This window comes from Thamnophis sirtalis, unplaced genomic scaffold (assembly GCF_051295495.1).
Source record: "Thamnophis sirtalis isolate CommonGarterSnake01/CBP01778 unplaced genomic scaffold, rThaSir2_p1.2 scaffold_1, whole genome shotgun sequence".
Classification (NCBI taxonomy): Eukaryota; Metazoa; Chordata; class Lepidosauria; order Squamata; family Natricidae; genus Thamnophis; species Thamnophis sirtalis.
The window spans coordinates 128369087-128395484 of record NW_028261381.1 but is presented as its reverse complement, the minus strand read 5'-3'; the positions used below and the strand labels follow the sequence as shown (position 1 = coordinate 128395484).

General features: G+C 41.7%; 1 long non-coding RNA gene across 1 annotated transcript; it reads left to right on the top strand.

The window, feature by feature from the left end:
• The first annotated feature begins 204 nt into the window (after positions 1-204).
• LOC148049729 (uncharacterized) lies at positions 205-16259 on the top strand. The gene is made up of 2 exons (XR_015697907.1): positions 205-1127; positions 13723-16259. It is a non-coding gene; the product is annotated as an uncharacterized LOC148049729 (long non-coding RNA).
• The last annotated feature ends 10139 nt before the right edge of the window (positions 16260-26398 follow it).

Here is a 26398-nt window from a genome sequence, read left to right as displayed (position 1 = left end):
GGGTTGCAAATCCAGCCTGCAGGATCTCTTGATTGGTCATTTAGCTATATCACACAGAGAGACTTTCCTCTCTGACTTTGGCTGCAGGATGGCCTTAGAATTTTCTGCAAAGAGAGAGGGGGAGGGGGAGAGAGAGAGAGAGAGGGAGGGAGGGAGGGATACATGCCCATCACAGCATTCTTTCTGTCATACTTTTTCAGGCCATCCCCAAAGGCATATTATAGGAGCTGTAGTCTCAAGATCTTTGGAGGCACTAAGTTGGAAGATTGTATACATAGCACATCCTGGGATAGCCAGGTCCCAAGATTCAGTAAATTGGCCTGATGATCTTAAGTCAGTCATTATCTATCAGCCTACTCCACCCTTATTTTCAAGATTTAAAGGAGAGTCTTATCCACAACCTTGATATCCTGAAGAAAATAAAGGAGAAAAGGTATAGTGAATAAAACTAATAAATGAATATAGTTTCTTTGCTTTTCCACAGAGAACCAGCAAAGTATTTCTGTGATCCAATTTATAATCAGGAAGGGCAGAAGACTAAAATTCATTGGTAGATATTTGGATGATTGGCAAGAGATCTGCATGGGTGTCTCTTGATTCCCAACTGCTGAACAACAACAAAATTTCATCTGCATACCAGAACTAGTTTGGGCTGCTGAGAGTAAGGCCTTCCCAGTGCGTTCCACTACATCATCAGATTTCTGCAGCTCTTCTACCTCAGCGGCCACACAGAGGGAAGGGCGTGAGATCAGTCCTGCAGCATTCACACTGGAGCTGCAAAGTGGGTGGTTTCCAGGTGGTGAGAACTCTCCGCTCATCCTGTCTCTCCTTTCTCGTCTCTTCCCCTCCCTTCTCAAATGAGTGCCGTACGGGCTCACCAACAATTCACTGTGCTTTTAAAAACTCATCACTATGCTCTCCCTCCAGTTGAACTCAAGGCACGAGGTGCTAGCGATGACTTCACTGTTTTCTAGACTGAAACAATTACAGTGAAGTCGAAACAAGGGAGAAGCACAGCGGGGAAGGGCATTGGGCAAAACAGGACATGGGTTGTGTTGGAGGAAGTGCTGGTCAGCTGAAGGGGAGGGCTGAACATTACAAGGATGGAAAAGTGAAGATTTCTGCAGGTCAGTGAGAAAATGCTTCAAAGAGGTAGTGGTCAGTGGGTAAAGTGATGACTGTGTGTAAGTGAGCTATGTGTACGTCCTTTACATTGAGTTGTGACTTGAAGGGTTCTTGTGAAAAAACAGGGTTAGAACAATTAGTCAGTAGAACACTGGCATCCAGAAGTTGTGAATTTTCCAACACTGGAAGTTTTAAAGAAGAGATTGGACAGTCATTTGTCTGAAATGGTATAGGGCAGGGGTGTCAAACTCATGGCCTGTGAGCTGGATGCATCATGCTCTGGCCACCCTCACCCCTGGTTTAGCGAAGGAGGAAAAAGTTGTGATACGTCATGTGCCGACAATGTGACATCGCAAGTTTGACACCCCCGGTATAGGATTTCTGGCCTGCGCAGGGGGTTGGACTAGAAGACCTCCATGGTCCCTTCCAACTCTGTTATTCTATTGTGTCCTAAATCTGAATTCCACTGACCTGAGATTTATTTAATAAAATAAGTCACCTTGAGCTACCTGTAGGTGAGATGGGTGACGTGCATGTTTAATAAATAAAGCAAGGTAATTTCTTTTATTCTGTAGATTCAGAGTATTATTTGCACTGTGCTTCTCTAAGCTGAATGGCAAGAGAGCTCAGCTGACAAAAGGGAAAGATCTGTTTAGAAACAAAGTCTAGGGAAAAAGGGATATTTCTCACTGCCATCCACGTCACTGTATATACTCCAACACAGTTGTTCAGGGGACAGATATATATTAAATGTAGTCAATGTAGATACTGAGCATGGGTGAATCTTATTTTTGGCTGGTGTAAACAGAGACTTCCACCAAAGCCGAGCAGCTGCTTCCACCCAGGCAGAAACCGCTCCTGTCTTGAACATGAATTGATTTAGATCATTAGGAAGTGTTATTTAGAGGAGCCTGAAATTATTTGGCAAGTCTTGCGGCTTAGTCATCCAAAGGGGGGTGGGGCTTTATATGTGCCACCGCCCCTCGGCTGTTTTTTAAAAACCTTACACCAAATGGCTCACAGGCAGTCTCGGTGTTTGGGTTAGGAATGGGTTAGGAAATGGGGGAGTAGCATGGCTAGAAATAACTTGCAGATCAGCCTCCATGCCCAAGAGTTTCTAGCTCAGATGAAAGAACATGAAGTGATAAGCAGTGTTAAATAAGATATGGCACTACTGTTCCCACTGGGAGGGCTGTATAGAAGTATGAGCAGCTTGGGCACTGTTAGAAAATGCCTCCAGTCGGAAGCTTCCCAGCACAAAGTAGCCATCAGAGCCTCAATGTCCTTCAGAGGCACATGTTCGTGTAAACATCATATGAGCAATTTGGCTGATCCATCTGTGCTGCTGCAATGAACTGATTGACTTTATAGAGGGAGCCATAGCTGATAATAATGGAAATAGCAGTAGCACATAGAATAATAACATGTCTATTGTTTGGCCACTGCCTGGAAGGGAGGAAGTTTAACGAGCAATGTACCGTATCTCTTGTCATTAAAAAAAACAACAACCAGCAAGCAGGATTTGCAGCAAAATTTTGTAATGTGGATCGCTAAGGATTCCAGTCATCCACTCAAGCTTTTTTGCAGGCTATTTCATTTCATATCCCCCACCCTTTCCTCTGTGTTCAATTTTCCCTTCAGCAGCATTCTGTGCCTGAGCATGTCAGTACCCACTGAATTAATCTGTGGGTTTCTGTTCCCTTACAACAGAAGACAAATCCCCAGTATGAAGATAGGACAACCCACTAGTTATTTCCAGAAGACATGTCCACTGTCTGTAACTCACAATCCACCCACAGCTGAGGCATAGCTGCTCTGCCTTAGAATCGTAGAAACATGGAGCTGGTCGTGACTTTGGAGTTTGTTCCAGTCCAACCCTCTGCTTGTGGCCAGAGACCTTATGTCATCTGGATGAAGATTGGTTGTCCAATCTTTTCTTGAAAATCTCCAGTGCTGGTGTACCCACAACTCTGGGAGGCTGGCTGCTCTTTTGCTTAATTGTTCTCATTATCTGGAAGTTTCTTCTTAGTTCCAGGTTGGATCTCTCTTTAGTGAGCTTCCACCCATTGCTTCTTGTCCTACCCTCAGGAGCTTTGGAGAATAAGTCGACTCCCACCTCTCTGTGGCAGTCCGTCATGTACCGGATGACAGTTAGCTTGTCACCCCTAAACCTCTCCTTTAGGGAAGACTATCTAATTCTTTTAACCATTCTTTGTACGATTTATCCTGTAAATCCTTTACCATCTTACTTGCTCTTGTCTAAACTTTTTCCAGAGTTTCAGCACCTTTTTTGTGTCATGATGAGCAGAATTGGATGCAGCATTCCAAGTGTGGCCTCACTAGTGCAGTATAAAGTGATGCTATCACTTCTCACGATCTTGATGCCATCCCTCTGTTTATGCCAACTAGGACCACACTGACTTTTCTGGGTAGCTACAGCACTCTGCTGGCTGATGTTTAAATGGGGATTCACTAGGTCATCTTTCACAATTACTACTGCTGAGCCAGATACCATCTACTCTGTACCTGTGGATTTGATTTGTCTTGCCTATGTGCAGGATCTTACTTTTCTCACCACGGAACCGCACCTTTTGCTCAAATCTGCCAAGATCCTGTTTAGTCTTGAATCTATCCTGTGTTAGCAATTTCCCCCCAGCTTGGTGATGTTTCCACATTTGATGAGCTCTCCTTCTATCCTCTCATCTAGATCATTTATGAAGAGGTTGAAGAGCTTTGGCTCCAAAACAGAGCTTGGGGTATCCAATTATATGCTTCCCTCCATGTAGATGTAGTTCCCTTGAGGACTATATGCTGAGTGTGGTTGGTCAGCCAACTGTGAATCCATATTGTTCTTTCTTACTAAGAAGTAGGTTGCCGTCTATTTTATCAAATGCCAAATGTCTAAATATACTATATCAACAGCATTTCCTTGATCCACTAATTTAGTAACTTCCAAAGAAGGCAGTAAGTTTTGTCTGGCATGATCTGTTTTTAACAAACCCATTTGGCTTCTGAAAATGGCTTTGTTCGTTTTTAGATGCTCACAAATCTGCTGCTTGATTATCTTTTCCAGGGTTTTCCAGAGCATTGATGCCAAACTGATTGGTCTGATTTTGAAGATTGGAACCACATCGGCTCTTTTCCAGTCCTCTGGTAGTTCTCCCATGCTCTAGGAACTCTGAAGGATTTTGCTCAGAGGTCCCAAGATCACATCTGGCAGCTCCTTCAGAACCCTGGTCCAGGTGATTTGAACTTGTCTAGAGTGGATAGGCATTTTCTTACCATTTTCTTGCCTATTTTGACCTGCCTTGTGAGAAGATTGAAGCAAAGAAGGTATTAAGTAGCTTTGCTTTCTCCCTGCTGCTCTTCACTTTCTTTCCATCTTCTCTCGTTATCTTGCTTCTACTATATAAACAAAGTAGGCCATGTGGGAGGTGGCCTAAAATAACATAGCTTCAATGATTCTGTCGTGAGCACCATTCTAGGGGTAGGTTCCGGCAGGCACTACTGCCGGTCACTCATGTGTGCGCTTGTTGTGAGTTGCGCATGCATGCGCAGTACAATTAAAATTGTTCTGCACATGCACAGAAACAAAAAACAAGATGGTTCTGCCCCCCCACACGCCCCCAGGAACCAGTTCAGGAGTGTGGAAGGCCACCAAACCACTACTGGGTCGGCTGAACCGGTCCAAACCGGTAGGAACCGACCACTGCACCATTCTCTTCCATCTGGTCCCTGGCCTTTTCTCCTGACACCCTCCCCCCACATCTATTTCCACTAAGAAGTAGATTGAAACTCCAGCTTCAGTAGCCATTGTTTTAAAAAAATGCATTGCTGATAAATTGTGGGAGTCCTAAGATTGACTTTATTGTTCTTAACACATGGGATTGGAACTGTAGTTGAATGGATTGGACTATTGCACTACTGTAACCTACTGTAATTAGGCAGTGGCTACTACCTTTCTAGTGACTACTTCACCCAGGAGCCCTGTGTCTATCCTTCCTTCCTTCACATACTATATTCTTAGAATTCCTATGATGGATTACAGTCTACCTTTGCAGCCCTTTCTTTAGCTCTTGGACAGTACTTATCAACAGCTGTACATATCCAGATGGCCTCTTGAGGGCAGCCAAGACACTAAAAAACTAACTGTATGTAGATGCCACTACATACATAGATAAACAATATCTGCAGCTACGAGACTCCTTTTTGCTAGATTCCAAAGAAGCCCCCCCCCCACTATTTCAGTAGCAAAATCACTGAATAATGATTATGCAATTCTTTGTTGTGTTTTTAGCAGAAAATCAAATAACATTTATATTTTATAAACATTTCCCCAAACTGTAGGAAATTCCAAGAACATTTTGTCTCTAGTTCTAATTCTAAAAACAAGTCACACAGGAAAGTACAATCACTCAAGTGATCCTGCGTTGAAAATCTGAGGTGCCCCAGCTTTAAACATATAAAACCATTTTTTGCAACAGATGAGAAACTTCAAAGCAAGGACAGACACTTTCTATGCCATAATTATACCAGCAATAATCTACAGCTATGAAATGTGGAACTTAAGAAAATCAGAAATAAGAGAAACTGAATAATGCAGCATGTGGGAGAGGCAAGTGCTAAAGAGCTTGCTCAGAGACCAACTTCAACATACAAAAATTCATTGCAGAACCAACTTCAAATGTGTAGCATAAAAACAGAAAGATGAATGGGCAGGAAATTTATTTGCATACATGGCAACAGATGGGCCTGAAAGATAGCATGCTGTTTAATCAACAACTTTGTAAATCTATAGCATTGACCACCCCTACGAGATGGAGTGATGAAATACAGAAAAACCTTGATTCCAGTTGGAATATCATAGCATAGGTGCTCATATACAATATGAACACCTGCTGATAATCTTGCTTTGGCCAGGGAACCCATCTGAATAAATGTGACGATTGAATATCAACATTTAATAAATGTCTGAAATAGGAGAATTCAACAGCAAATACCATCTGTCTAGTAATGTTAACTGGATTCACTGTTTTGCCCTGTGTGAACCTTGCTTTCAAAAAACAACAGCAATAGCAGTAGACTTATATACCGCTTCATAGGCCTTTCAGGCCTCTCTAAGCGGTTTACAGAGAGTCAGCATATTGCCCCCAACAATCTGGGTCCTCATTTTACCCACCTCGGAAGGATGGAAGGCTGAGTCAACCCTGAGCCGGTGAGATTTGAACCGCTGACCTGCTGATCTAGCAGTAGCCTGCAGTGCTGCATTTAACCACTGCGCCACCTTGGCAGCAGCAACAATAATAATAATGCCTTTCTTTCTTTAGACCAGGGTTGGGCTTCAAAAATTTTAGCAAGGGGTTCTCCCGCCCAGTTGCTGGGAGGGTGTGGCCATGGTGGGTGTGACCTGCACCACAGCAGGGGGGGGTTGCCCTCCTCAGGCTCCGGAGACTTTCCTCGAGCTCTGGGAGGGCAAAAATGGCCTCCCAGGCTCTGGAGACCCTCTAGAGGCTGAAAACGGGCCCGTTTCTGGCCTTCCCAAACTTCCAGTAGGCTTGTTTTTTGCTCTCCCCAAGCCTCCGCACACATCCTACACTTACCTGCATGCAAAACGGTCTGCGTGGGGACTCCTGGGAGGGGTGGGCGGGACCAGCCAGGACTGGGATTTGGGGATTCTCCGAACTGCACAGAATCTTAGCTAGAGGTTCTCCCAAACCCCTGCAAACCCCCAGAAGCCCACCCCCAATTCAGAGCATATGATGGGAGACTTAGGCTAGGTGCTTTCAGGGAAGGCACCCCTTCATTTTCAATACAGAGGCTTGTTCCAGCCTTTCGTGCTCAGCTATGAGACCTGGTGTTCAGAGTTTTGGTGACCTTAGTCTCCATCAATTGCTATTTAATATGAGACTGGTTTATGAGTCCCAGCTCATCTATGATTTAATCTTGGATGAGAGGCTGATCCAGAATACATTACTGAAAACTGGTGTGGCACAGAAAGAAGCATCCGTCTCTTGGAAACAGGCCTCATAGGTTTCAAGTATGGTACTAGCCACAGTTCCAGTACAGGATTGGGATTGTAATTATTGCCAAAGAAAGTCCAGTTGCCTTTGGAAAATGCACCTTTGGGGCAACCATGACCTGGATGACCGAGAATCTCCATATAGACCTATTGCCCTCTAGGAATCTCTGGTAACCTTTAGGAGTGCAGCTCTGGATATAATTAAATGTGAGACTCTCTTTGTGAAATTAGGTGATAAGGGTCAGATGGAATTGTGTACAATACTAGCTTCCTTGCTATGTAGAAGATTCCCTGCACAAGTCCCACAACTCTTTGGGCAAATTGGTAGTGGGACCCTTCATTGGAGGGAGAAAGATCCTATGCATTTGCTTTGCCCTAGGTCAGTGGTCCCCAACCTTTTTATCACCGCGGACCAGTCAGACGAGCCTCCCTCGGCCTTCTGGACCGGCGGGTGGGAAGACGGTCATCCTGGGCGCGCGTTCCGCAGGGCGGGGGGGGGGCTTCCTTCACGCCAAGGCCGACAGCCCGCGAGGTCGCCCCGCCTCCTCCTCCTCGGCCGCCGGGGGAAGGGAGGGGGAACTGACCCCGCGATCCGCTCGCTCGGGCAGCCCTTTTTCCTCGCTGCAGTTCGGCAGGGGAAAAAGATGGTGCCGTGTCCTACTTCGGGCGGGCGGGCGGCTGGCGCGGCGGAGGCCGGCTGCTTCCGAGGGGGTGGGCCTCCGCGCCGCGCTCCATGAAGGGAAGAGGAGGAGAAGGCGGGCTGCGGCCGAAGGCCCCCCGAGAGCCCCGCCGGCCTGACGCAAAAAGCGCTTCGGCGGAGCGGCGGGGGGGAGGGGCGGGAGGCAGGTGACACTCCAGGAGGGGGGGCAGAGCTGCGCCACGAGTCTTACGTAAAGCCCCCCCTCCCTGCCTCGGCGGAGGAAAACATCTCTCACCTGGGTGGGGCTGCGCGCGAAGCGCCTCTCGGAACGGCGAAGCTCCCCAAGTTCCCCCGAAACGGCCGTGCTGCGCCCCTCCCCCCCGCAACCTTAGTTTCTCCTTGGGAGGAAAATGCAGCGCCGCCACCCCCTCCTGCCCCCCCTCATCATTCCACGGGGCAGGCGGGCCGGGCGAGTCCGCGGACAAAGTTTCGCCTCCCAGGCAGCCTCCGCCAGCAGCATCCCAAGTTCGGGCCAAGGCCGCCGCCGCCGCCCCCTCCCTCCCGGGGCGAGCAGAGCAAGAGGGCGGGGGGGGAGATCGGGCCTCCCCTCGCCCCCCCAGCCCCGCACATCTGGGGCGGCGGGGGGGGCAGATAAAGGGCGCGTTCATGAGGACTACAAAGTTGCAAATATGGCCCTCGGCGGCTGCGCGGCCCGGTGCCAGTACCTCTGCCAGGTACTCCACGGCCCGGCACCGGTCCGCGGACCGGGGGTTGGGGACCACTGCCCTAGGTGATTGATAAACCCATCTGGGTTTTAGAGGGAATTTGGGATTATCTCTGAAATGCTATTGCATACACTAGCCAAGGCGTTCACTGCTTGGAATGAATAGTGGACAATAGCCTTTGATCAGATTATGCCTGTGTAGATTCTCTACAATCGAGGAACCTGTAAATCCTTCCTTGTTTCCCAAGAGCTCCTGCAGATTAAATGTCATAATATGCCTAGAGCACTGCTAGAAGAAGATGAAGGGCAAATCTGACCAAGCGCAGGTAAGAGCCTTCATTAAAACTTACCTGGGAGCAGAAACAGCAGCAAAGTAAGCTCACTTCTCGGCTCTTATTGCACTTGCAGGTAAGGTAACTGGCAGTCCTCTTTCAGATGACCACATTCCTCTATTAAAAAGCTAGCATTTAGTCAGGGAGGTCCTATGAAAGGGACTGAAATCAATTTCATTTAATTAGCCTCGAGGAAAGAGAACAGGGTCCTTGGACTGGTGTGCCCTGCCACCTGTGTTTTAGCGTGACCCGTCAAAAGCGCGGACGGCAAAAGCGCGATCGACAAAATCGCGCCTTTGACGTCATCACAGCGCGACGAAAAAGATCGAAAAATTCAAATAAAAATTAATAAAAATTAAATTAAAGCAAGCCGATTCACATAAAGGTAAGGGTTAGGGTTAGGGTTAGGGTTAGGGTTAGGGTTAGGTTAAGGGTTAGGGTTAGCTTTAGAGCGTTAGCGTTAGCGTTAGGGTTAGGATAAGGGTTAGCGTTACGTTTTTTGTTACTTTAACGGTTAGGTTTAGGGTTAGGTTTAGGGTTAGGTTAAGAGTTAGGGTTAGGGTTAGGTTTAGGGTTAGGTTTGGGGGGGTTAGGGGAAGGTTTTAGCTTTATTTTTACATTTTTTCGATCTTTTTCGTCGCGCTGTGATGACGTCACAGCGCGCTTTTGTCGAGCGCGATTTTGTCCTACGCGCTTTTGTGGTGGAACCGTGTTTTAGATGCCCTACCTGGTTGGTCCAGATCGGGTGGGATGTGCATTAGTTTGGTTCAAGTGGTGGTGAATGGTTCTTTGTGGGAGAAGGTTGTTTCATATGTTTTGAAGAAGCCAGCAATTTATCCCTTCATTTAGAAGCCTCCTTAGACCCAAAAGCACTGGATAACTTTTCTCCCACATATAACTGCTCTTTCTCAGGAGAGCTGTTGAGAACATGGTAGGTACATAATTTATACTGTAATGCCAAGATAGTATACATTTGTGGGCGACCTTCAGAGGGTTCCAAATGGAGGCTTTGTGTTAGACCTCTCAGCAAGTTTCAATACCATGGTATCCTTATAGATCAAGTTTAGGGGTTGGGAATAGGTAGCAGTGTTTTGCAACGAATCTTCTCTTTCCTGTGAGTTCCAGTTGGTTTTGATGGGGAGGGGTGGCTACTTTTATTTAACAGCTATTTAAAACTTCTACTCAAAGTCATCTATCAGCATGGGGTGAAATGCCATCAGTATGTTAATGACATTCAGCTTTATATTTCTATCCTTGGCTGTACAAGGAACACTGTTGAGGTTCTTAGTGTCTGGAGACTGTGAGGGTTTGGATGGGGAAGAATAGGTCGTAGTCAATCATGCAAGATTTGTGCTTCAGATTTGGGCATGTCTGGTTATGTTTCATCTTTAACTTTTGATGGGTACCACTCTCCCATACACCCAACAGAATTACTGCACAATCTTGAAAAAGGGGGTCTTTGCACAGTTTCACTTTGTATACCAATCACACCCATTCCTGGACCAGCAGGCCCAACCCACTCTTAGTTATACCTTAGGACTCTGACCTGATTGGATAACTGCAATAGCTCTACATAGTACTATGCTTGAAGAATACTTGGAAATTTTAACTGGTTCAAAATGTAGAGGTATGCATAGTTTTTGATTAATTTTTTTAGTAATGAATTTTTAATTGTTTTGTACCATAAATCTTGTACCAAGGATTACATGTTTATGATGGGTGGGTTCTTCTTATTTTATTTGTTTTTGTTGGTTTTGTCTTTTTGAATTGTATTGTACTTTATTCTCTTTGTTATACTGTTAGTCACCCAGAGTCATTCCAAGTTGATGGCATCTAAATCAAATAATTTGAAATAAATTAAATTAAGAAACAAACTTGGTATTACCTAAATGTTTTGGATTATAGTTTCTTCTTGTGTCTGAAATGTGGTGTTTGAGCTTCATACTCAAGGAATTAATTCAACATTAGTGTAGTATGTAACATGTATGTACATACTATGCATGTAGTATGTAGTATATAGTATGTATGTTAAAAACAGGGCTGTGAAAATATCTACAGACCCCTCAAAATATCTACAGACCTCACAATATCTACAGACATAAATTGATTCAACTTTTACCCTCAAAAGGACGCTATAGGGCACTGCACACCAGAACAACTAGACACAAGGACAGTTTTTTCCTGAATGCCATCATTCTGCTTAACAACTAATTCCCACAACACTGTCAAATAATTTACTAAGACTGTATTACTATTATTCTTCTCTTCCTTATTATCTATCTCTTCCAACTTATTACTATAACCATGTTCCTTGTATCTTTCAATTTATTTGTTTTCTAATACGACTGGATAGCTTATTAGCAACCTTGACTATCACTAAGTGTTGTATCATTTTATTCCTAATGAATGTATGTTATTCTCCTTAAGTACACGGAGAGCATATGCACTAAAGACAAATCTCTTGTGTCCAATCACACTTGGCCAATAAAGAATTCTATTCTACTACTTCTACTATTGCAGTGGTGATTATTAAGAGTACTACCAATGTCCTGTTTTACAGAGATACAGAAATAAAAGAATATTTCACTCCCCAAATAGATGATGCCCAGCCTGTTTTCTTTTAACTCAACAAATTATGAACAAAGCTTGATTTCTTAGAAGCAGGCAAGCACAAGGAATCCAGCTGAGCTTAGCTTTTATCCAGTTTTGTGTTTGGACACAGTATTCCTCCCCCCCCACCCCACATTCATGCCAAAAGTACACCATCCATTACCACTAGTGGCTTTCTTTAAACCAGACACAGGGAAATGTTGAAAGACATCTTGAAAAGGTGTGAAGACCTGCATTCCACACATAGAATCTGGTTTTTGGTGACAGCAGTGGGTAGAACAGAATGAATTATAGTAACATATTCTCAGACAGAGGTGCAAGATTTTTTTTTTTTTGTAAGAAAGGCAACCTAGCTGACCTAAAGAAAGAAATGTGGACATTTCTTCCAGGAAGCAAACTTGGTATAGTAATGGCAACATATACTTATTCTGAGTCAGCAGAAACACACAACTCACAAAGAATATTTATTCACCAATGAATTATTCAACCACCTTGAATGTCTTCTCCACAGCAATAAGTCTACAATACAAACCAGGACAGCATACATACCAGCACTCCTCCGATCACAACTGCAAAGCGGATTCAGGATCATTCTGTTGATCAGTGAGAGAAAATGAATCCTTTGCTTTTGGGAGTAGCTTAGACAAAATGACAGTGCGAGTTGAAGTTCAAAATGAAATCTCTCTCTCTCTCTCTCTCTCTCTCTCTCTCTCTCTCTCTCTCTCTCTCTCTCTCTCTCTCTCTCTCTCTCTCTTCCCTCCCTCCCTCCCTCCCCCTCTCTTTCTTTCTCTCTCTCTCTCCCTCCCTCCCTCTCTCCCCCCCATATATATATTATATTTTTATCAGGCAAGTTTGTGTAACAAATCTCTAAAACTTTTAGTCTCCATGATTCCCCAGTCAAGGCCATTTGTATAAAAATCATTTAGTGAACAGGATTTAGATTTACACTAAAATGTAAAGATAAAGAACACATTATTTGAAATTTAAAGAACAATTCCACCCATGACAAAACCTTACTTTGAAAAGGTTCTAAAATTTAATCCCACTGAGATTACTTACCTTTCCAGTGATCAAAATATAATGGAATATGTCTGGATATTACTGAATAGTAATTGTTGGAAGGTCCTGTAAGACTATATTATTAAATTAAACTCTAAAAGGCAGGATTCTTACTTACCCTTGGCTTCAAACAGTTAGATTTTCTTTCCAGGAGGCACTGATGTATTTCCAAGTTATATTCAAAAACCAAACACAAGATTTACCTGTTTTTTCACCAAAGGGTGTCTATAATCCTGTGATCAAAGAGGCTGTTTATATTTTACTACCTATAAATTGCTTGTGTCAAAAACATAAAATAAGGATAGCTGATTCTAAGTTGACTTTGCTTATTCATAACGAGCATTTTTTGTAAACAAATAACTGACTTGTTATCCGTTTAGGATGCAAAGTGAGAACTTAATAGGATATTAAGTAGAAGCCTGAAAAGTTAAAGTTAATAATATTTCTACTTTTGAGAGCATTGGCTGCTGTTGACTATATATCTTTAATTTAAAATGGATTTTGTCTAGCTCCAGATTGATTTTATTTCAGTAAACAAGAGACTTAAAAATTGCATTTGAAAATATTTAAATAAATATTAAGTACAGGGACCACATATTCTGAATCTGTCAGTGTGGATAATTTGCATATGTGTAGGCATATATAGGTAATATGTCTGTGTGGAGGGTGGAGTATGCATGGATGTGAATGAAAGAAAGTGAATTAGGCTTGATTCCCGATGATGTCACCATGCCTTTTCTTGGCAGGAGTACAAAAGTAATTCGCAGAAGTGATTTACCATTGCCTGTTCTAATATATTACCGAATTCAAGTCCTGACTCTACCTGACAACCAGTCTCTTGTCCAATACTAGCCAGTGACAACCCTACTAAGATTTGCAAGCTCAAGCTTGGCTACATGCTGCCACCTAGCTGAGTGAGTGTGTTTGTGTGTGTGTGTGTGAGAGAGAGAGAGAGAAAGTAAGTGTGTGTGTATGTACTCGCGGGCACACACAAACACAGATGTCAACATGCATTATCACTGTACTTGCCTTGCCCACAGATTGTGTATTTTTATTGAAAGGAAAGGTAATCCATTTTAGATCTGGTTTAATTACTGCAAGTGGTACATTTTCTATGGAATACAGTGGAGAAATATTGATGTGTGATTGTGTGTGTGCACACATGCAAACATTTATTTTGTATTCCTATTAACACTTTTTTTCCTGTCCTTAGGGGATGTTGGAAAGACACGATGAAAAAGCAGCTGGTTCTACAGTATACCGTTCATCAGCAATTACAACTTTTTGAAAATAGAATGGAACTGGTCCAAACTGGGTAGGGAGAAAAATCTGTTGTTAGAACTCGTTATCAGTCTGCCATGAACCCTGGTCTGATGGTTGGCAAAAGAAAGACTGAGTTTTTAAAATGGACTAGATCTGGCAAGCGATAGTAGAGAGAAGATTTGAACAAAGAATCCCAGCTGCATTCTTAAGGGAGAAGGAGACGGGCCTCTGCTTGGAATTTTGCCAACTCCTCCATTCTAGCCTCCCCTCCTTTCCCTTCCCCATCATATGCCCTAGAGCAGGTCTATTTTGGGGGTTCAGAAAGGATGCCAAAAGCCACGCTCTGCATTCCTTTCCTAGGCATTGACTGGCTGGCAGAATTGGAAATAGCTTCCCAGTTGGGACCCTATTCGGCTGGAAGGTTCTCACGTAAAAAAAAAAATGGGAGGAGTTCCAATTTTCATTTTTGTGGGATTTGGATGAAGACTATTTAGCCGATTGTTTGATTTATTTCTTTTTTTAAAAAAAAAAAAAAACCTTTTCAGCGTTCCAGTGGTGAGATGGATGAAACCATTAAAAATTAGGTTTTCAAACTTATCTAGTTCAGAGGCTAACAAAAACAAAAAGCAAAAAGCTCCAGCATTTACACAAGCTTGCTAAAATAAAACATAAGCAAACAAGGCAACCGACCATGTTTTTTTAGGCAAAGTGGAACTGTTGCTTTATGCAGTAGGAGTCAGAGTATTGAGTTGTTGGTGCTTTGCAAAATGCCAAGTCTCTTAAGATAGGGTGGGAAAGATTTTCGTGGTTGGGCTCAGTTTTGGGAGGGATAGCAAAGGCCTCAGCGGACGCAAGCATGGTCAGGTTGGAGGTCAGGAACGATTGGACCTCAGGGTGGCCCATTATGGAAGAAAAAAAATCAAGATGGAAACCGCAACTTTGTGACCGAAACCACAATTGTGATTATCATCATGACATTTTTTTATCATCCTGCCCAGCAGATGACCTTGTATGGAGCCAAGGTTTTCGGAGAGAAGTTTCTCTCTTGAAATTTTAGTGAGAGGTTTGGGTGAGCATTTTTTTCTTCTTTAAAAAACATGTCGAATCCCTGCAGTCTTCATGTACTTGTTGCTTCAAAGTGGTAAGGAAGCATGCAAATTATATTTTTGGCATCTCGGATCAGGAGGGCCGCAGGGGATATAAACTCAGCCTGCCCATAGTTGCTCTTTGTGGTTTTCCTCCCCTAAGATATGGTGAAGGATGCAGCTCACAACATTTGACACCACCTCTCTTTTTTCTTCTTTTTATGGTGGTAGCCTGGATTCATACAGAGGGTGGTTTGGTTTTCCACAATGTTTAAATTGCTTTTCTTGGCAAGACTTTTCCTTGGGTACAATCCCAAGACTTTTGTTTGAAGTAGCAGCAAAATTGGCAGCAGTAAGTGAAGAAAATGTCAGAATGTTTCAGGAAAGTTCAGAGATTTGCCTTCTCCAGACACGGTTGTTAGCGATGTTTCTAATTCCCTCAGCACATGGAATTCAGGTTGGTGCTTGTTTTCCTGCTGCTCTTGTGTAGAAGCAAATGATTTCTCCACTCTGAGTCAGATGTCTGCTGCCCTTTTTCTGCTTTTGAAGTCTGCTCAGATTCCATTTGTGACTTAACAATGAACCCATCATCCCTGGCAAACAGTATGGTTGAGTCAAGGCCTGAGACCATGGTCAACCCTCAGATGCAAATCATCCAACAAATTAGCTTGTCATGTTGTCTGGACAGCAGGCTTTTAAAAAATAGGCCAGTTCAGATTCTATTCTGTTTACAAGCAAACACAGAGCGGAAGGCTGCAAACAAGAGCTCTGTCATCTTTATTTCTGGAGTATAAAATCTTTTGCAGAAAAGGGAGGAAGAAATCCTTTGTGCTGGAAATCTTGCTATATTGGTGCAGTGAGACTTGTAGTCCAAAGCACATGAAAAGCTCTCGGTTTGGGAAAAGGTGCTTCAAGCTATAACCAGGATAATTCTTTCACGTTATGGGAAGTTCCCATCCCCCCAAAGAATGAAATATTTTGGAAAATATTAAAAAGGCAGAATATTATATTTCCCCAAAGGGAGAAATGGAGAAACATGTCCTTAAAGGCAGAAAGCAGACTCAGTCTTTCTTAATAGACCACATACTCCGGCAGCAGATTCTGTATTTTGTATCCATTAAGAAAGACTGGGCCAGCCTATCTACAAAACAAAAGACCTTCAGCTGCAGGGTTATGGGATTAAGAAGAGGACATGACCCTTCAGGACCTAATAGGATTAACCCACGACCATTTAGCAGAAGACACAGAGCTCACGTTGCACATTCTCCTAAGGGCATTTCACACATTGCATAAGTATCTCTGGAACTTATACAAATCCATGTACTCATCGAACCAACTGATCAGTTGCATCAGGACCACTAGCCATGGTTCTGTTCATCAATAAATGGGCCTTTCTTTCCAATCAGCCTCCAGCCTCCATTTTATTTCCAGCATCTTTCTCCCAGCTTGAAAATAAACCAGATAGATTTTCCTTCCAACCACATTTTTCTGCATAGATGTTGAAAACCAATCTGCTGTGCCATTTTTCCTTCTTTGTGTTCTTAACCAGGAGTTCAGATAAAGAAAATAAGGGAGAGAAAACTGAAGATACAGAAGAAACTAGATTAGTTTGGGTAATGTTTCTATCTCTCCCTCCTGCCTTTGCTTGTGCTGGTCATAGATCTAAGGCAGGGGTGGGTTTCAAAAAATTTCGCATGGCTAGTGGGGGAGATGTGACTGAGTGGGCATGGCCAATCTTATGTCACTCCCACACACACCCACTCAGTTACATGACCACCACCCCCATCAAGCTACTGCCACTGAATTGGTGGCAAAAAATTTTGGAACTTTTTGATTGCTTGCAGGAAGTAGCTGGCAGGCAAAGAAGCCTCCCAGCTGCCATCTCTTTGAGAGCCAGCTGGGAGGCTTCTTTGCCAGCTAGCCGCTGGCTGCAGGCTGCCAAAGTGTCTGTTGGTCGGCAAAAAAGCTGCTGCTGTCGCCACCATGTTCTTTGCGCATGCGCACCCCTTACAAGTTTGAGGGATGCGCATGCATGAAGAACATGACAGTGACAGCAGCAGCTTTTTTACCCACTGGAGGACTTTTCGACAGCCTGCGGCCAGTGGCTGGCTGGTAAAGAGGCGAGCGAGTGTCGGGCAGGCAGGGTGAGCAAGAGGCAACCAAATGGGGCAAGTGAATGGGGATAGGGGGACCGGTTTGGGGGCGTGGCCACCCGGCCATCGCTCCCAATTCTCTGACCTTGGGAAAATGGCTGCCACCGGTTCACATGAACCGTGCAAACCGGCTGAATACCACCCCTGATCTAAGCTCCTAAGGAAAGCAAGCTGAGTGCACAAGCCTTGCAGGGGATGAAATTCTGTCTGAAAAAAGTCTAGTTTAACCCCCCCCTCCAGAGGGTGGTGTCAAAATCTGGCATTCTGGGACCACTGCTAAGGCACCTACATCTAAGTATTGAGGTTACAGGAGATGGATGCCCATGAAACTCTGAGATCTAACCATAATTTTAATTTTCACAGAGCTTCTAAAGTGATGGGGCTTTGCTGCTGAGAACAACTTAAAAATGGCAGCTAGGCAGTGTTTCTGCTATCTGATGAACCCAGTAGGACCCACTCAGATTTGGGTTGGTGTCAAACATAAAGTTGGCTTTTTCTCTAGCCACTTCTTTTCCTTTTCTCACCTGAAGACCAAGTAAATACAAGTTGGGAAACTAAAATTTAGTGAATAGTGAGTCAAATGGCAACAGAGGACTAGGAAGCAAAAAAACAAACAAAGCAAAACTAGAACAATAAATCAGCATAAGCAATCCATTTATTTCTCCAATTTTCAACCATGCCTGGGTTGGCTTAAAGTTAACCAAGATAGTGAGCTTGCGAGAGATGACAAAAGCTTGGAAATTGGTTGATAACATATGTCTGTACACTAATCATTTGGCCGAGCTGTCAGACAATTTTCAACCTCTAAGAGAATCCATGTCTAGATTCAGTAAATTTAACCTTTAAATCTTTAAATCCTCCAAATTGCCTAGAAACTTCTTCAGATTCTTACCTGGACCATAATCTCCAAACTGGCTCTTTGCAAGAAAAGAGCATTTTTCAATTCCAGTGAAATCTTTTGGAACCTTCCTCACATGGATGCTTATCTGACATTGAGGTCTTTTCGATGCTAGGTAAAACATTGATTTATTTCCCCAGGCATTTAATCCCTTTTAATGTCTTTAGATATTTGCTACTGCTGCCCTCTGGTTTTTCTATGTCCTGGCTTCATGAATTTGTGGCATATTATGTTTTTGCCTATGAGGAAATTTTTTAATTAAAATATAATAAATAACACACTATATTTTTTAAACAAAGCTAACTGAATTAAAGATTTATGTAACACTATTATTTTATCTATTCTTAACACATACATTTGTAGTGACCCTTATGCCCTCAGATCACAATCAATTCCCAGTTCTAAAATGAATCTCTCCCATTTTCTTTCTTTAGTACGCTTACTGATACATACACAAACACAATTTCTAGACAAAGAGAACAGCACCAACTCCTAATGGATTCCAAGTAGGTTCTGGAATGACAGATTGTACATCTATGTTATAATGGAAGGATAGAACAATAAAGCTATTCATTCTTTCCACTGTACGCAAGAGTTCCTCTCTTCAAGATGGCTTCCCCAAAGCTTAGTCAGCAGCAGCCACTGACAAATTAGTCAACAAGATGACTGCTGGGGTCCTGGTTTCTAGTGATTAACATTGACACTGCTCTCCCCATTACTTCCCACCCTTGCACATTTCCATTCTGTTGAAGACACTGCAAGGGGAGGGGAGGGAGGAGAGAAAGACATTGTTCAATTTACTTTGCTAAATGCCAGGAATTTGCATTCCTCTTTGCACAGCAGGGACTGTCTTTCCACCTCCTCTAAGGGCATGCAGGCTGCATCAGGCATCAGATGTCAAAGCTTTCAAAAGTTTACTTCAGAAGGAAAAAAACAATAACAAGCTGAAATATTCAGCATACTGCTTGGAGGAAAGTCCCTCTGCAGTCACTGGTGCTTTCAAAGCAGGAGTTTAGGGCAGAAGTCTAGGGCGGCACCCAGCAGAAAAAGGAGGCCCATATTTTGAAGTTCATGCAATCAAATCCTGCTTAATGCAGGAATCTAAACAACAGTAACTCCTGAGAGATGGCTCTCCAACTCCTAAACTACTTTTGCTGTTGGTGGTTTTTCTTTTTAACATCCAACCAGAATCTGCTTTCCTGGAAGATCATAATTCTATGTCTTGCTCTCATAGATGACAGTCAATAGTTTTTCTTCTGTGTGATACCCCTTCGATACTTGGGAAGTTCTATCTTAAGTTGTCTTGATTGTCTCTCCTCAAGACTAAGCTAGTTCCCATATTTCCCCCCATAAAACCTAGTTTTCTGATTATCCTCTTTGACCTTCTTTGTACATATTCTAGTTTGTCTGAATCTTTCTTACAATCATGTAACATGGTATGAATATGCTGCCCCAAAGTAAACATATTTGAACCAATATCTGTATCTCCCACTCGTTGTACTTAACTATGGCACAATTACACCCCTGCAATACATTTTTATCTGGGTTTATATGATGCTGCTTTCATTGTCATATAAATGGACAGTGGGATTGAAAACTGAAGACCTCATCCCTCTGCCATTTCTTAGCCCTATATTTTATATAGTTTCAATTTTTTAATCTGCATAGTTTTGATATCTTAATTACTTTTCTATTTATCTTTTTCACAATTTGTAAAATAACAGAGTCACCTTATAGGGAAAATGGACAGCCTAAACATTTAATTAATAAATAAAATAAATAAATTTGTTTTCATTAGTGATTTGATTTTATGCCTCTGTGATGTAGCAACAGTGGTGAGAAAATATAACAAACTACACACTGCTGGTCCTTTGTTTCATCTTACAGTTTGATAGGGAAGCCTCAGATGCAGGATAGCTACTGCATTTTTCAAACAAAACAGAGTGATAAATGAGTTCGGAGCTGCTTAAATGAAAGGGTTTTAATACAGACATTTGCTTCATTGGCAAAAGAGGATTTATTCCTAGATTTTGGTGTTACCTGTATCATTTGTTATGATACCTTCCACTTTTATTTTTTTTAGTCAAGAAAGCAATTGAAACTATAATATTATAAGAAGATGACTCTGAGACCTCTTAATATCCACTTTATATTGATGGCAAAATTTGGTGCTCATTTACACATGCACATCATGTTATGACACAGCACTGACTGAGTGAATAGGTTCAGTTGAAATACGCTGTTTCAGGAGATGCAGAAAACATGCCACACGGAAACAACGTGTGGGAGAAATCTCTGCTCTCCACTGCTATTGAGTGGTTGTAGGATTTTATAACTTAGATCTTGCAGCTCTAGCAATGGCTTAGGCAGGCCCTTTTTCCAGAGCAGTATTAACCCGCCTCCCTCCCTTCCTTCTGGAGTCAGCTGGAAAGCATGTTGACAAAAATTACACTGCTCTGAAGACTAGGGTGGTTAGAGAAGAGGCTGGGAATATGAATGCTATCTTTATCAGTCACTTTGGCAGCTGCCCCAAACTCAAAGTGATTCTTTCCATACATGATTCTCACAGAATCTCTTTAGTGAGATTTATTGAGAAAAAGGATGGGATTGGAAAAAATCCAGCAACTGAACTATTTCCCATTTACAATGAATATATTACCATGAATACTTTTACATGTTTTTTCCTAACAACTTTTCTATGACCTGACAAAGATAATGGAGAAGAATGTGGTCAGTCCTTTCCCATCCAGCATCATCTTCCAGCAAGAAATCACTGATCATTATCATTCATGTGTAGATGGGTGAGATTGGGTTAAAGGTGGCCAGCTACAGCTGATGCCTCCCCCCAAGTAATACCAGAAAATCAATTCCACAGTAAAACTAAAACTACTTTTATTGAGATTGACTGTAACAACAGAATCATGTAAACCTGATAGCAAGATTCCTTCTTATAGTTCAATGATTTAGGGAGGTATTAGTCCAAACCACTTCCGAATATTATCTTGATCTGGGCTTATAAAATGCGTCAGCTCTTTTGGCTTAGTTAACTATTTCTGCATATCTCCATTAAACTATCTTCCCTACTCTCTAAACCATGTGAAATCCCAGCCAATAGTCCTCACAGAAAATTCAGTTTAAATAATAATAATACAAAGACCTCCAAATACAAATAGAACAATTGTGGTAAAAGAAAGCAAAGGTGGTGCCAATAGTAATAGGTGCCTTGGATGCAATCTCAAAACAATTGGAGCACACAGTCACCTTTGGCATTGACAAATTCACCATCAGTCAATTGCAGAAGGAAGCTTTACTTATACAGCTTACATCCTGTAACATTATGATGTTTTCTCCTGCTCGTTTCACAGCTTGAAGTAGTCTCATTTTTAAGAAAATCTTTATTTTTTTGGTTTTTACTAGCTCTACTGCAGAACTCAGCTTTATTGACCTCAGTCAGATTTCATCTAATTCATTACTGAAGAATCAACAACTGCACAACATGGGAGCCAAATGTTGTACACCTACTGAGCATGAGTGGGCTTCAATAATATTTTCTGATTTTGCTGCTTGTCTGGAACAAAAATATAACAGGGGAGAAGTATATTAAGTTTATCAGTAGTCACATGACTATGTGTACCTTGACAGATCATGATTGGAGATGTATAAGGTCTCCATTTTTTACCCCAATTAGTTAGAAATGATCTAGGTCCTTTGCTAAAAGTCCAGGAAAATTCAGATGGTCTTTTGAGCAACTCAAGACAAATTGAAATTGTTTCCAAAGATGATTTTCCATAGCAAAGGAAATGTGTGCGCGCATCAAACCGGCAGTAATGCCAGCAGCAACCCACCCCTGGCACAAATGTGTATGCTTCTTCTTTTCCTACCAAATTGAAAAAAAAACATGAAGCATGTCCTTCCTCAATGCAGAGGTGTTTCCCTGCAGTTTGCAGGCTGATTAGGAGACTTCATAATTTTAACACTCTACTCCCTTTCTTATAGAATTTGCCTCATATCTATTTGGAGGATTTGCCAATTCAATGAACATTAAATGCATTCGGTTTGCTACCTTTATTCTACAGAGCATTGCATAGCGCAAGTGTCCTATATAATTCTTAGAGCAAACTGTAAAACTATCTTTACCTTTAGTGCTGGAAAAATTGTGAGGAATAATTGCCTCCTGCAGCCAAGGCTGTAGAGAGTCTCTCCCCCTCTTTCTGTCAGTTCTGTGTGCCTAGCATACAGATGGCACTCCATAAATAATGAATTTTTATATTTCACTTTCCTAAACAGGAGAGATATATTACCCTACTCCACTGATGCTCATTTTGTTGCACTAAAAAATAAAACATTAGGTTGTGGAATTTTGCCAACTTACTGCAGCTACAATCTCTCTTTATGGATGCTCGGTTCCTTTATGAAGTCACAATCTGCTCCAAATTACCTGCTAGAAAATAATCACTAACACCATGTTTGGCTGCAACATCTTGGGACTCTGTCTTACAAATGCCATTCCTACAGAAGCAGCTTAAAGAGATTTGCATAGAGTCTGTAACAGTACAAATATGGACACAGAAGAACAATTTACTTTTTCTTTTTCTTTTTGTGTGTTTTTTCCTTTCTTTTTTTCCCTTTTTTTTTAATCCTAGGCTATTGTGGTGTCTATCAAATATATAACAGAGAGATACGGGGTGTGTGTATGGGGGGAAACGTAGTAAGGATGGATTGCTACAGGCAGGGGAATAAGAAACGATACTAAATTATAATTTATTAAATGAAACAATGAATGTATAAGAATGATAAAGGTTAAAACACCTGTAATCAAATGACATACTGCATGGGATGATGGGCTTTGTTTTCCTTTTTTCCCCTCTGTCTTTCTTTTTCTATTGTTATGTGATTATGTTGTCTATGTAACAAAAAAAAAATTCTATATAAAAAAAAGAACAATTTACTATGTTCCAGTTCTTCAGATGCCAGCTGACATGGATTGTTCCACTAAAGCAGAGGTCTTCAAACTTGGCAACTTTAAGACTTGTGGACTTCAACTCCCAGAATTCTCCAGCCAGCTCAAGTTTGGGGATCCCTGTGCATAGGACTGGTGCTTTACCTGGTGAAAGGAGCTTCTACCCAGTGGGTAAAAGTGACAGTGATTTCTGCAAGAATGTACCTTCAGAAGACTTCCAAACAATCAGTTGTTTTTAGGATTGTAATATGCTGATGTAATACACAAGATATGACAGATCACCATATGGAACACTGGAAGCATAGCTACTGGGATCCTTATTAATAGTGAAATAGTCTAGGGAAATGACTTGCATAACAGTCCGTATAGATCTGTTCTTATTATTTGATTGGTTTTGTTTTGCAGATAACTACTGTCTGCATTTTGGGCTTCATACAAAATGAAAAACTTGCAAAATACAAAATTGTTGCTAAGGAAATCTCTCATATCATTCACTAATGACAGCTTTCCCCAGACATTTAGTGGGACCAGTCAGAAAGACAAAGATTACAAAAGATTACATATACAACATAAAACTTTTCAAAAAATGACAGTTTCCTTGTAGAATGTTCTGCTATAAATCACCTCTACATGATAAGGGTGGAGTACTTCTTGTAGGTTGGGCTCTTAGACAACAGCTATAGAGGTAATGGGAGGATTAAAATTGGTTCTTCTGCAGCTCAGTTTTGGTGGCACCATCTGAAAAAGTCTAAATCAGATACTACAGAGGTTTTGAATTGCCCATTCCCTTACAGGAAACTAATGTGCCCTTTCTGTACTTATGGAAGTTTGGAAGATGGAGATGGAGACAGTCTCTAAGTTCGCAAATGTTCAGCCAGGCAAAAGAACCTGTTAGTATTTTCCAAATCTGGTATTCTACAGTTGTTCTGAGATTATCTGAACCAGTCATATTAAAATGAATTCTGTAAAATGTTTTTGCTGAATTTGGTTAATGATGTTTGTTTAAAAAAAAAAAAACCTCCTAGGTCTTTTGACATGTTTATATTTAGTAATACATAGTACATGCTTGGGAATGTTTATTCAGATGTGAGAAATTATTTTGGCACCAGAGTGCAGAATCCATAAGCAAAGGGTTCCAGTCTTAAACTACATTGAATCTTCTGCGCTAAAATTGGTGAGGGTTAATTTCATAGTATTTGCTTTAAAAAGAATTATTATATGTCAACGATTTCTTAACTGCCCTCTAATGTGCATTGCTCAACCCTGAGTGTTTTTTTAAATTAACCAAAAGTTACTCACCTTTATACATCTTCAAACATCACAAATCTAGGGATGTATATGTGGATGTTAGGTATCATCATTACCTAGCAAATAGATGTCCTTTTGAAAGTGGAGAAGATGAGCTGTGAAAGACTTCTAATGCCATTACAAAAATGTTGTAAGGAAGGTACTTGAACACTGAATTTATTTGAATAATGTGGGGAAATAATTTACCTTTAAAATAATAGGCATATTTTAGATTGACTGAGAACATGACTGTGGAAACAGATAGCTTTTTCTGTTTCATTTTTCTATTTTAGAAGTCATCTTAACTTCACAGTCATTTTCCTTTTGGATAAAAACAGGACCATTTAAATCACCATTATCACACTAGATCCTCCATATGTGTTGGCCTACAACTGGCCTACAATCTCTATTTGATCACTGGCCAAGTCTGCTGGGGATGAGAGGAGATATAGTCCAACAGATCCAGAGGTTACCAGGTGGGCAAATATATACTCTGAATAAAGGAATGAAAGAAAGAACGCTATAATGAAATACATTTGAGTCATACAGGACATGATTCAATCACTGTCTTTCATCTAGACTCCAACATGTTTCGAAGAATTGCTCTAAGGTTGTTTCTGAGATGAGGTATCTATTTTCTCTGCCACTGTTTTTCAGTAGCTGTAACTCCTGGCAGCAGAGACCCACAGGGGAAGGATGAGGAGCTATAACTGGACTTCTCATGGGAATCTTTGTCCTCTTGGTGATTGCTGCACCCGGTGCATATATTTGTTTGCATGTGGTGGGGAAAGATAAACTGCAGAAAGAAGAGTATGGGGTAGATGGAAGGTCTCTGGCTCATTCATACTTGAGCCAATACTTTTATTTTTAGTGCTGGAATGTTCCTGCCAGAGGTTGTTAAACTATATATCTTGGCAAAGCCAGTGGGTGGATTTGTCAGTAGAATTTCATCAGAAAAGTGTGGAAGGGCACATTGATGTGGGCAAGATGTTTGAAGAGGCAGGACCTGCAAGAGATCTCTCAGTTGTCAGGAAAGAGGCAAGAGGGGGAAATCCCCCAGAAGTACTTCTCCATCAGAGTCGCCAGGACCTGCACAGTATGTTGTTGTTAGTTGTGAAGTCATGTCCGATCCATCACAACCCCATGGACAACATTCATCCAGGCCTACCTGTCCTCTACCATCTTCTGGATTCCATTTTAGCTAACGCCGACTGCTTCAAGAACTCCAGCCAGCCACCTCATCCTCTGTCATTCCCTTCTTTTACCCTCAATCTTTCCCAGAATTAGGCTCTTCTCCATTGAGTCCTTCCTTCTCCTTAGGTGGCCAAAGTATTTGAGTTCCATCTTCAGGATCTGGCCTTCTAAAGAGTAGTCAGGGTTGATTTCCTCTAGGACTGACCGGTTTGATCGTCTTGCAGTCCAAGGGACTCGCAGGAGTCTTCTCCAGCACAGTATAGCCACTGCAAAAAGTGGTGGAAACATATGGAAAACACAAATGTGCCTCTTCATATCATTAACATATGATCTTTAGAAGAATGTGCATATTTTCTGAGGAGGCAGGGATTCAGAAATATGTACTTAAAATTAGTAAAGAAATGGTAAAGAAAAAAAAAACAATGACTAAGAAAAACCTGTTTTAAATTAAGAGAGCCCTAAGTGCCAGATCTTATGGTGGCATTATCTGCTTTGTTTTGCTTGTTACTACTTATGCTAAATCTAACAATAGCATTAAAAAAATGGAATAACTCTTGAATCCCTTCTCTTCCTCCCATGTTTACCCATGATTATTCATTCTGACTTGCATAAGGTTTTGTCCAAACACAAAGACTCATGTAATTGTAACACAAAGCTTCAGCAGGTATGGAACAAGGGAAGGAGAACACTGTAAGGATAAAGTGCAAGTAGCATAATAGATGTTTCCTCAATGTCACCTATTAAAGAAGACAAAATTAAGGAGCACAAAGTTTCCTGGCAACCGTGTCAATAACACAATCAAAGGAGGTGTGAAGAGCAGCTATGAAGTAAAAAAATGATTAACACTCCCACATCTTCATTAGCAACACAATGGCTGGTCACAAATCCAGTGTCCATGTTATTCTTAATAACACTCCTACACTGAAAATGCCAGAAGGTGGGGAACAATTTTCATTCCTTCTTCCACATCTAAGTTCCTTTTCCCAGTAAGAGGCTCTTTATTAATAGTAACCTTAACTTATTCTATTCTCCTCCCTTCCATCATGGAC